A 13,334-nucleotide genomic window follows, 5' to 3' on the forward strand; every position below is an offset into this window, starting at 1 on the left:
ATTTCCAACCAATTTATGAAGGCCTCCAAAATCAGTCCCCTAATATCCATTTGAAAGATCGATTAGAACAATATTTACTAAGTAGAAATGGACTCCTCTATTTCAAAGGAAGATTGTGCATTCCTAATATCCTTGGCATTAAATCACAAATATTTAAAGATTCTCATGATATACCTATAGTCGGACACCTTGGATTTCAAAAACCTATCTTTCAATCAAGAAAAACTACTTTTGGCCTCAAATGAAGAGTGAGATCTGTACTTATGTGCAACAATGCTTAACTTGTCAAAAGGTAAAAGCGGAACAATGTAAACCTCTTGGCCTCTTGCAACCCTTGTCTATTCCAAAGTGGAAATGGGAATCAATTAGTATGGATTTTATCACTGGATTACCTCGAACCCAAAAAGGTCATGATTCTATCTTTGTAGTAGTAGATCGATTCACCAAAATGGCACATTTTCTACCCATCAAAATAAAATCTTCTGCTTCTGACATTTCCCACATATTTGTTAAAGAAATTGTTAGATTGCATGGTATTCCAAAGAATATTGTTTCAGATCGAGACCCTAGATTTACATCATCTTTTTGGAAATCTCTTTTTTTCTGAACTTGGCACTAAATTAAGCTTCAGTACTGCATATCACCCTAAATCTAATGGGCAAACTGAATGAATTAATATAGTCATAGAAGATATGTTGCGCATGTATACCATGGATAAACCCAAATCATGGGAGGACTACTTACATTTAGTTGAGTTTGCCGACAATCAAGGATATCTGTAATGCCCCGCCAGGAAACCCCGAAGGGATTAAGCCAAAACACAAGAATAGAGTGCAATAATTTTTTTTTTTAAAGATACACCACATTAAGATACAACAAGATATCAAAGATTCAGATTACATAGCGGAAGACATCAACTAACACCTAAAGAGTTTCCCAACGAGATTACTTAAATTACACAATTCACTTAACTCACATAATGAATCCAATAAGCTGATTATCTTAATCACGAGATAATTCTTAATCAGGATAATTTCTTTCAAAGGACGGAAATATAAATCACAAGCAATGAGTCATCCATTGAGATCTATTCATAATCTTCATTCAAGCTTTTCATTTAAAATTACAAGCCATACATCTAATATCTTAACACACTAGGATTTCATCATAAACATAAGAGATCTTTTCAAGCATACTTAATTTCCTTACAACAACTGAATATATCCATTACTCTAAGTTACATTCTTTCATATTCCATCTTATTGCATTTTAAAAGACGATTACATACATGCATCAACGATAATTCTCATCTAAACCACTTACGCATTCGATCAACATGGCATTCAAGAAGGGACTGAATATAAGCATTTAAAGTTAATTCCATTTATCCACTTAACCATTCTAACATAAGCTAATCATACATGATAAAGCTGAATAAAGGAAACATAAGAGAATACATCACATAACACCATAACGATCTCGGAGTTCACCCCTAAAGGGCTACATCTCCGGGTCTGCTCAACTGCAAGACCCCTCTGATAATTAATAAAGTTAAGAATACAAGAGGTTACACCATTACAATCCATCAATTAAGGCGAAACATAAACAATATACAAACGACCGCATCGATCAATTGATACATAAACGATCCCTGAGAAGAACAGGATCCAGCTGAACATAATCAAAGCTAAAATAAAGGTCCAGAAGAGCATCCATAAAATTGAGCCATCACCACCCAAGGTCTAACATGAAACCAAAACTCACAAGGGTAGAGACAAAGGACAACCCACAAAGGTACTCTAACAGGACAAAACGACAACACACTAGCGAACGTAGGGACAAGTGTCATCACACAACCTGGTATGGTTACCATGGCAAGTCTTCATAGGTCTCGGTCCCATACACTGGGTCACCCTGGCAACCTAATCCGAGCTTCCGGCCCATCCCAGCCTCATGTGGACCCACACATCCTCTCATGAAGACAAGGATGGTGGTTTGCCATATCAGACCTTCTCACAGCATGTCGAATCTATGATAGCACACGTCCCATGTGTGAGGCACATTTAACTTACTTAGAAATTACATTCTAATCTACTTAGGTTATCACTTATTAGACTCACTTTCGACGGGTTACCCAGCAGCCACTTTGGGCGCAGCCCCCAATCGAAAGCCACTTTCCCATACGACACTAGGTCAAACTCAGACGGACTCAAACAACCAAGGAATATACATGGTCAGACGAATGGAGTTCAAGAAGGGAGAGACAACTATCTGGTCATACACGACTCAAAGATGATCACTTACTAACGGTACTCTGACTAGAGACCTGACCAACAACGGTCAACCACAAATCAACATTCGACTCACACAAAGAGGATATGATCAAAACGACACTACCACAATACAACAGTCAACTCAGAATTGAGGACTGAAACAGGTACCCCAAATCACGCCATACGACAGGGACCTATCAAACAAAGCACTCTTGCCATTTCATAATCAAAAGCGGATACAGAAATTAAATTCGCATAGGCAATAAACAGAAAAGACAATATTCAACAGGTACAATCTTTCCGAATTGATCTAAGCATTTAAAGTCGATCAAGTTTTCTACAAGATCCAATTCAAATTACAGTTATCTACCTCACCTAGGAATAGGTTGCTCTTGGTTTTCTAACTCCTTAAGGTTCAAAGCATCGAACAGACATATAAAGCCGTAATGAGTTTTTAAACCAATTCATATTAATAAAATTCAGACAGCCATTAATCAAATAAATAAGATATTTAATCTCCAATCAAAACGTCATAGACATACTGGTTCAAAACCAACCTCTACAGTTTCATATTTTCAAACCCAGATGCATAATACGGATCACGGAAATATAATTATAAAAAGAGGATCTAATGAAGATAATCATTTCCAAAAGCATATCGTTTCAGTTTCTAATGATCAATGGTAAATTATCTCACTTACTTCTCGATTACTCAAATGATATGTTCTAAGATAATATTTAACATCATCAATTAGTAATTACATCGTATTTCAACGATTTTCCAATAGCATAATATTCTATTTTGTTTTTACACAATACTACCTCAATTAGCCAAATGCTCTAATCAGCTAGAAGGTAAAATCTAAATTTATTAATCCAAGATCAATCAGAATATAATCAATGATATTCAGTTGCGAAATTAAAAGTTTTAGAACTTAATCAGAAAGAGAGCATAAGTCATGAAATGAGATTGAATAATTAATTCACCTATAAACTCCATTATAAAATTAATCAATATCCAATTAACATTTATCAAGATTGATGCCACCTTATCATAATTAAGAAACTAAATAAAACTTAACATTAAAATAACTTACATTAAAATGATATTAATATCATATGCATTTTTTTTTTTTTTTGAATGATAAAAAAAATACATTAAAAAAAGCCATTTTAAAAACTATGTTTTAAAAAAAAAAATGCATTTAAAAAAAGGAAGCGAGGGTGGGGCCCACCTCCCAACTGGGATGGCTGGGCACCCAACCCTAGCCGCAGGCGGAGGAAGCTCGCAGGCGGCGCCACGGTGGTGCCCGCAGGTCCCGCGGCGCCTTGCGGCCACCGCGGTCCCTGCGGCCACCATCGTGGGCCGCGGCCGCTGTGTTTGCTGAGCGGGAGAAGGGGGACGAGCGAGGGAGGGGAGGAGGAGCGGGTGGAGCTCCGCTCCCCGCCCTCCAACCCCAAACCAAGGGTTCAGTTTTTATTAAAATTTCGCCCAGCTCGTTTTCATTATAAAAGAAACAACGCACAGGGGGGTAAAACAAATATATTTTTTTTTTTTAAACAAAAAACGACACACTGTCCGAACTACAACAAATGTCCACCACAAAATTGATAATAAATTTTGATTCAATATAAATTCGAATTAAATGAACTGCGTTTGATAACATATTTTCTTGATGGTTTTTCATCCTTTACAAACACCCAAGGGTTTCAAACGCCCAAAAAGAATAGAGGAATTAACAACACCTCAAATACATTCCCAGCCAAGCTAATTAATTTACTAAATCAGTTCATAAGCATGGCATTCAATGGAGAATCTGGAACTAAGATAGCATGAAAACCTTCAAACCCCCATTTCCATTTTATACAATAACTAAAATTGAGAATTAGATCCTACCTGATCTCGCGTTCCTGGCAAGATCTGCTGAAGAACCCCAATCTCCAGCTACCAAAACCCTCCTTCTCCATCCAAAACCCCCAAATTTCATCTCCAAAATATTTTCCAACCAGAAATTCTCCAAAATGTCCCCTCCTCCAATTTTCCCCAAATTTTGGGTTATATGGAAGAGTTGACCAAAAATTCTATTTTTTGAATTAAAATTTTTATTTAACAATAATTCTCAAAACTAATCCTTTTCTAACTATCACAACAAATTGACTTGCTTTTCAATTCCAAAATCGATTTCTCATTCAACTGAAATTTAATCTTTCTAATTTCAAAAGCCAACAGAATACAATCAATCTATTGCGATAAAATACAAAACTTTCTTTTCAATAGCATATTCAAAATGCATTTAATATTCAAAATCAGTCATTTAGTTGAATTTACTCCCAATTTAAAATAAGCAATTCATATCAACGAAAATCGCATAACGAAATCCCGATTAATTTAGTCCATTAACCTCTAATGCACAAACACATATATAATCAAAATAATTACTAAGGACTGATTAATCAATTTAACCATGCACACCAAGCACGCAAAACGAGAAGGTCAACCAAATGGACGACTCGCAAACCCAAACAAAAAGGGATAACCGACGACGACTGGCGATGCTCACTTGAGCACAACTAAGGTCAACTAGGGTCTTATGACCACCTATCCAACTCTAAGGATTTAAGAGGTACACTCAAACCTGCACATCCAGGTGAAGACGAACCTCGCACTCATGCGGCATTGTACCTGAAATTTCCTGCAACCAAGAGTCATACATGGATACATATAGAAACTTAATGAAAGCGTTAGCTCAATATTAATACCACGAAATAGGAACACCGAATAACTTGCATACAACTAGTGTGAAAACCACATCAATAGCTATGCGTTAAATCAAACATCTGACTTTAACATTATATTAAGATAAACTAATCAAGATTAAACCAAGATTAGAGATTGATTAGGGTAGGGGTACTACATTCTCCCCCCCTAGGTTCCGACTTACTCCTGGAAGTCGTAAGGCTAGATGGAGAACATGTCGTACGCATCAGCCCTGAAACTCATTCAACAAATATCAAATTGCACATAGAAATATTTCCATAATCAAATGAAATATTATTGTAAAATCCTTTACAAACGTCATTATCCATTGGCAAGATACATCTAAATCCATACATTCCTTAAAATATTCTAGGAATTATCCACAATCATAGCAGAGAAACAAGAATTTTCTTCCTTTCATTACACCAAATTAAAGCATTACAAAGAGGTAAACAACAATTATCGTAATCATCGACCAAAAATGACAAGAAAACATGCCATAATGATTAATTTCCTTTACCAATCCATCTTTATCATAAAATTTTATTGAATAGAACTAGCTTAAATATCAATTTCTACAACCAAATTAACTTTCATGAAATAAGAGCAACGTAAATAACTCAATTGTTTACACTTGCCAGGCATAAGAAAACCTTTCCAAAGACTATGTCCCATAACATAGTGACAAGTTAACACAATTTACTCCATGATACAAGCAATAACCATCCACATAACTGGAATGCATAACAGAAAAGGCCACATGTGAGCATGTCCAATGCTCGGTCAAAGGTAACATGCACGATCAGCATCTCTATGCCTGATCTCAGAACAACAATATGATCATAAATATCCAATATCTCACTCAAAGGCTTGATGGTGCTAGGCACACCATAGCGGTACTACCTTCCATACAAGACCTTCGTGAATATCCCTTGTTGAGCAAGGTGGTTAGCCTCCAAGAGATAGTCACCACACATAGGTAGGTAGTGGATACTAGCTGCAACACAGCCTCACATACCCCCATCCTCAAGGTTCCCTACAACAACTTCCTCGCACACACTCTACCAATTCCGTATCATACGTCCTTGGAGAGGAATTTCACATATCAACACAAGACCAGCATCCGAAACAATAAGGATAAACCAGTTTAGCCACCAAAGTACAGATGAATAAAGATAATAAATCCTCAATTCCAACAGTAAGGCAAGAAAAATAATCCGGAATTTCAACACCAAGTCAAAAGTGCAAAAGATCACAAGATTGTGGCTAAACCTTCACATTCAAAGTAAAATAAACTGCTGATCCCCAAAGAAATATAAAGAATATCACAACTGCACATAACATCACTGTGTGACTAACATCTAGCCACCAACGAGGAAGGAAGGAACAACTGACTAGCTATTGCAGTAGCTCATCATGTGGTGCGACATAGTCACACTACCCACATGGCATGGTGGTGTGCACCTCGACATCACCCCGCATCACGTCGTCACGTGGCATGGCAATACCCCAAGTGGAGAACACACATAATGGGCGTATCCCGCATGGTAGTGTACCTCGCGGAAAAAGCACGCGCAGGTCACATCCCGCATAGCGACGTATCTAGAAGGATACTCGCCATAAGTCAGAGGTATACATGACTAGGGTCCACCCACATGCCCACCAACACATACTAACTGGCAGCACACATGAATAAACCTACCTTTCATGAAGACAAGGCAAAGGATCCTCCAAATATACCATCACTATACACAAGAATCACCATCCAAATGCTCAAATAAAGGAGAGGAATAGGCTGACACACACATAAACCTATAAATAGATTCATCAAAGGGAAAGTATTGAGTACACCTTGATACAGTTTAGTAGTACAACTATATCATTCCTCGAAGTAGAGAAGCTAACGTCACTTCGCGCCGACATTACTCGTATGCCAATCCATACTATTCAAGGAATGGTTACTTCGAATACTACCCCTTAACATACTGAGTTACCCACAACCCGAGGTTTGGTACTCAGCAGGGAAACAAATAAGCAACATCACATAAACAGTATGGTTTCCCATACTCATAGGCAACATATCCTCCATGGTTGATTACTTCACCAATCCATGGGCACATAAAACAAGCACTGGTTTCTTACAATACACACAGATACACCAGCACTGGTTTAGTCACATTTACGGGGAGTACTTTTCAGTACGCTAACATCTATACAAGGAAGATCTCAATTATGCTTTCTATATAAATAACTGAATCACGTTTACTCTAGATTCAAGTACTGAAATTATTAACAATTCACAATTACATAAGGAAATAACATCATTCCTATATCTTTCTTAAATTTCACTAAGCATCCGAACTCACATTACTAACTATTCAAATTCATTTCTAAAGCTTAAGACTTTCATCTATCACTATGAAGCCAAAAAGAAAACACACAATTTTCACATGTTTTATAAACATTCTATTTAAATCAATGCATTCTTAATACCATTTCTAAAATTCTTATGATTAGGCAAAGAGAAGGGGAAAGAGAGTTTGATAATCAAACTGTTTCCTACAAGGACACAAGATCAATCAAGATCACACTACATTATAAAATTTCTCACTATAAGCCTATCATTTAATTACGCGGTTTTCATTTCACTACCGTTAGAAGGATGACAATCAGCCTAACAAAAACATTTCCAATAATTATGGTTGCAACAGGAGGTTCTAGTTTTCCAAACAAAGCAGAGATCAAGAGAGGCAATCTTTTCGGTAATGCAAGACTTCTTAAGAACACTCACATATAATAATACAATATAGACACATGTCATAATTTGCAACCTATTAGAGAAGATCACATTACGATCAAAGATAAGCAAAGAGCTATTACCCAAATAAAACATATTAATGCATGCACATCAAACAAGCTTTTCATTTGCACTTTCTAACCACATTAAGGTAATTACATATACCCAAAAGTGAGTTCAATGGAGCATTTGCTAAAATAAATCTTCAATCAAACTGGTTTAATGAAACACATAAGACAATCTTTCGGAAAACACATTAATATTCTCTCGAAGCTACAATAACATGCTCTTTTTAAATACTTCTACAAACAAGCAGTTTCACATAATTCAACTATTCGCATAGAAACGCACCTTACTAAGGTAGAATTTAATCATGCTACTCCTACAAGATACACCTGGAGAATTCTTTAAACGTACACATACAGTTTTCTCCCAATAGCCAATAAATTTTAAAACCCATAGCCCTTTTAATAATCTAAAAACATAAGCGTCATAATGCTCACACAAGGGTTCAAGAAGTCACACCCTTTTCTCTCTTGCAAACAAGAAAACTCGAATCAAAGATAATTACTCATATCCTAATCATTTTAATTTCCATAAAGAAAGAGAGAGAGGAATGGTGATAATCATTTAATTTTCTGCAAAATAAGCATACAATATCTGCCATACTAGTCCTTCAAGTGGACAACATCAAGCTAGATCATAATCTTAAACAAACATAATTCGCACTCTCGGATTCAAGACAAGCACAGACCAACCCAAATGGATTAGTCTAAAGAGTACAACACTCAATAAGGGAAGGTACATACGACTCTCTTTCAAAATAAGAGTAATCGTAGACCAAGACATCAATAAGCGCACAATGCACATATAAACACTCAAACACCAACATCAAGAAGGCGAAAACAAGGTGTGAACACACACACGATACACACAAGCTAAGGTCTGCTCAATCACTCACATGCAAAAGGAGGACAAGCATACACATAAGGTCGATACACCTCACACAAATAGAGGGCACACGCGACACCAGAGATCCCAATGTTTGCAACATGGGCTCTGATACCAAATGTAATGCCCCGCCAGGAAACCCCGAAGGGATTAAGCCAAAACACAAGAATAGAGTGCAATAATTTTTTTTTTTTAAAGATACACCACATTAAGATACAACAAGATATCAAAGATTCGGATTACATAGCGGAAGACATCAACTAACACCTAAAGAGTTTCCCAATGAGATTACTTAAATTACACAATTCACTTAACTCACACAATTAATCCAATAAGCTGATTATCTTAATCACGAGATAATTCTTAATCAGGATAATTTATTTCAAAGGACGGAAATATAAATCACAAGCAATGACTCATCCATTGAGATCTATTCATAATCTTCATTCAAGCTTTTCATTTAAAATTACAAGCCATACATCTAATATCTTAACACACTAGGATTTCATCATAAACATAAGAGATCTTTTCAAGCATACTTAATTTCCTTACAACAACTGAATATATCCATTACTCTAAGTTACATTCTTTCATATTCCATCTTATTGCATTTTAAAAGACGATTACATACATGCATCAACGATAATTCTCATCTAAACCACTTACGCATTCGATCAACATGGCATTCAAGAAGGGACTGAATATAAGCATTTAAAGTTAATTCCATTTATCCACTTAACCATTCTAACATAAGCTAATCATACATGATAAAGCTGAATAAAGGAAACATAAGAGAATACATCACATAACACCATAATGATCTCGGAGTTCACCCCTAAAGGGCTACATCTCCGGGTCTGCTCAACTGCAAGACCCCTCTGATAATTAATAAAGTTAAGAATACAAGAGGTTACACCATTACAATCTAGCCATTAAGGTGAAACATAAACAATATACAAACGACCGCATCGGTCAATTGATACATAAACGATCCCTGAGAAGAACAGGATCCAGCTGAACATAATCAAAGCTAAAACAAAGGTCCAAAAGAGCATCCATAAAACTGAGCCATCACCACCCAAGGTCTAACATGAAACCAAAACTCACAAGGGCAGAGACAAAGGACAACCCACAAAGGTACTCTAACAGGACAAAACGACAACACACTAGCGAACGTAGGGACAAGTGTCATCACACAACCTCGTATGGTTACCATGGCAAGCCTTCATAGGTCCCGGTCCCATACACTGGGTCACCCTGGCAACCTAATCCGAGCTTCCAACCCATCCCAGCCTCATGTGGACCCACACATCCTCTCATGAAGACAAGGATGGTGGTTTGCCATATCAGGCCTTCTCATAGCATGTCGAATCTATGATAGCACACGTCCCATGTGTGAGGCACATTTAACTTACTTAGAAATTACATTCTAATCTACTTAGGTTATCACTTATTAGACTCACTTTCGACGGGTTACCCAGCAGCCACTTTGGGCGCGGCCCCCAATCGAAAGCCACTTTCCCATACGACACTAGGTCAAACTCAGACGGACTCAAACAACCAAGGAATATACATGGTCAGACGAACGGAGTTCAAGAAGGGAGAGACAACTATCTGGTCATACACGACTCAAAGATGATCACTTACTAACGGTACTCTGACTAGAGACCTGACCAACAACGGTCAACCACAAATCAACATTCGACTCACACAAAGAGGATATGATCAAAACGACACTACCACAATACAACAGTCAACTCAGAATTGAGGACTGAAACAGGTACACCAAATCACGCCATACGACAGGGACCTATCAAACAAAGCACTCTTGCCATTTCATAATCAAAAGCAAATACAGAAATTAAATTCGCATAGGCAATAAACAGAAAAGACAATATTCAACAGGTACAATCTTTCCGAATTGATCTAAGCATTTAAAGTCGATCAAGTTTTCTACAAGATCCAATTCAAATTATAGTTATCTACCTCACCTAGGAATAGGTTGCTCTTGGTTTTCTAACTCCTTAAGGTTCAAAGCATCGAACAGACATATAAAGCCGTAATGAGTTTTTAAACCAATTCATATTAATAAAATTCAGACAGCCATTAATCAAATAAATAAGATATTTAATCTCCAATCAAAACGTCATAGACATACTGGTTCAAAACCAACCTCTACAGTTTCATATTTTCAAACCCAGATGCATAATATGGATCACGGAAATATAATTATAAAAAGAGGATCTAATGAAGATAATCATTTCCAAAAGCATATCGTTTCAGTTTCTAATGATCAATGGTAAATTATCTCACTTACTTCTCGATTACTCAAATGATATGTTCTAAGATAATATTTAACATCATCAATTAGTAATTACATCGTATTTCAACGATTTTCCAATAGCATAATATTCTATTTTGTTTTTACACAATACTACCTCAATTAGCCAAATGCTCTAATCAGCTAGAAGGTAAAATCTAAATTTATTAATCCAAGATCAATCAGAATATAATCAATGATATTCAGTTGCGAAATTAACAGTTTTAGAACTTAATCAGAAAGAGAGCATAAGTCATGAAATGAGATTGAACAATTACTTCACCTATAAACTCCATTATAAAATTAATCAATATCCAATTAACATTTATCAAGATTGATGCCACCTTATCATAATTAAGAAACTAAATAAAACTTAACATTAAAATAACTTACATTAAAATGATATTAATATCATATGCATTTTTTTTTTTTTTGAATGATAAAAAAAATACATTAAAAAAAACCATTTTAAAAACTATGTTTTAAAAAAAAAAATGCATTTAAAAAAAGGAAGCGAGGGCGGGGCCCACCTCCCAACTGGGATGGTTGGGCGCCCAACCCTAGCCGCAGGCGGAGGAAGCTCGCGGGCGCCGCCACGGTGGTGCCCGCAGGTCCCGCGGCGCCCTGCGGCCACCGCGGTCCCTGCAGCCACCATCGTGGGCCACGGTTGCTGTGTTTGCTGAGCGGGAGAAGGGGGACGAGCGGGGGAGGGGAGGAGGAGCGGGTGCAGCTCCGCTCCCCGCCCTCCAACCCCAAACCAAGGGTTCGGTTTTTATTAAAATTTCGCCCAACTCGTTTTCATTATAAAAGAAACAACGCACAGGGGGGTAAAACAAATATATATTTTTTTTTAAAACAAAAAACGACACACAGTCCGAACTACAACAAATGTCCACCACAAAATTGATAATAAATTTCGATTCAATATAAATTCGAATTAAACGAACTGCGTTTGATAACATATTTTCTTGATGGTTTTTCATCCTTTACAAACACCCAAGGTTTTCAAACGCCCAAAAAGAATAGAGGAATTAACAACACCTCAAATACATTCCCAGCCAAGCTAATTAATTTACTAAATCAGTTCATAAGCATGGCATTCAATGGAGAATCTGGAACTAAGATAGCATGAAAACCTTCAAACCCCCATTTCCATTTTATACAATAACTAAAATTGAGAATTAGATCCTACCTGATCTCGCGTTCCTGGCATCATCTGCTGAAGAACCCCAATATCCAGCTACCAAAACCCTCCTTCTCCATCCAAAACCCCCAAATTTCATCTCCAAAATATTTTCCAACCCGAAATTCTCCAAAATGTCCCCTCCTCCAATTTTCCCCAAATTTTGGGTTATATGGAAGAGTTGACCAAAAGTTCTATTTTTGGAATTAAAATTTTTATTTAACAATAATTCTCAAAATTAATCCTTTTCTAACTATCACAACAAATTGACTTGCTTTTCAATTCCAAAATCGATTTCTCATTCAACTGAAATTTAATCTTTCTAATTTCAAAAGCCAACAGAATACAATCAATCTATTGCGATAAAATACAAAACTTTCTTTTCAATAGCATATTCAAAATGCATTTAATATTCAAAATCAGTCATTTAGTCGAATTTACTCCCAATTTAAAATAAGCAATTCATATCAACGAAAATCGCATAACGAAATCCCGATTAATTTAGTCCATTAACCTCTAATGCACAAACACATATATAATCAAAATAATTACTAAGGACTGATTAATCAATTTAACCATGCACACCAAGCACGCAAAACGAGAAGGTCAACCAAACGGACGACTCGCAAACCCAAACAAAAAGGGATAACCGACGACGACTGGCGATGCTCACTTGAGCACAACTAAGGTCAACTAGGGTCTTACGACCACCTAATCCAACTCTAAGGATTTAAGAGGTACACTCAAACCTGCACATCCAGGTGAAGATGAACCTCGCACTCATGCGGCATTGTACCTGAAATTTCCTGCAACCAAGAGTCATACATGTTACGGGACTTTTTCCCGTGGAAATAAATTGCAATAAATATAATTAGATAAATGTAATTATGAACATTATTATAGTTATGAAAGGGTGTGATTTTTGGTAACCACCCTGTGACATTATATAAACCCATGAATTAATAAAGAAGGGTACACAGAGAGAGAGGGAGAAAATAATAGAAGCAAAAGAGATTGAAAGAAGCAAAAGCGAGAGGATAGTTAAGGTCTGG

This window comes from Cryptomeria japonica, chromosome 7, assembly GCF_030272615.1.
Source record: "Cryptomeria japonica chromosome 7, Sugi_1.0, whole genome shotgun sequence".
Lineage (NCBI taxonomy): Eukaryota > Viridiplantae > Streptophyta > Pinopsida > Cupressales > Cupressaceae > Cryptomeria > Cryptomeria japonica.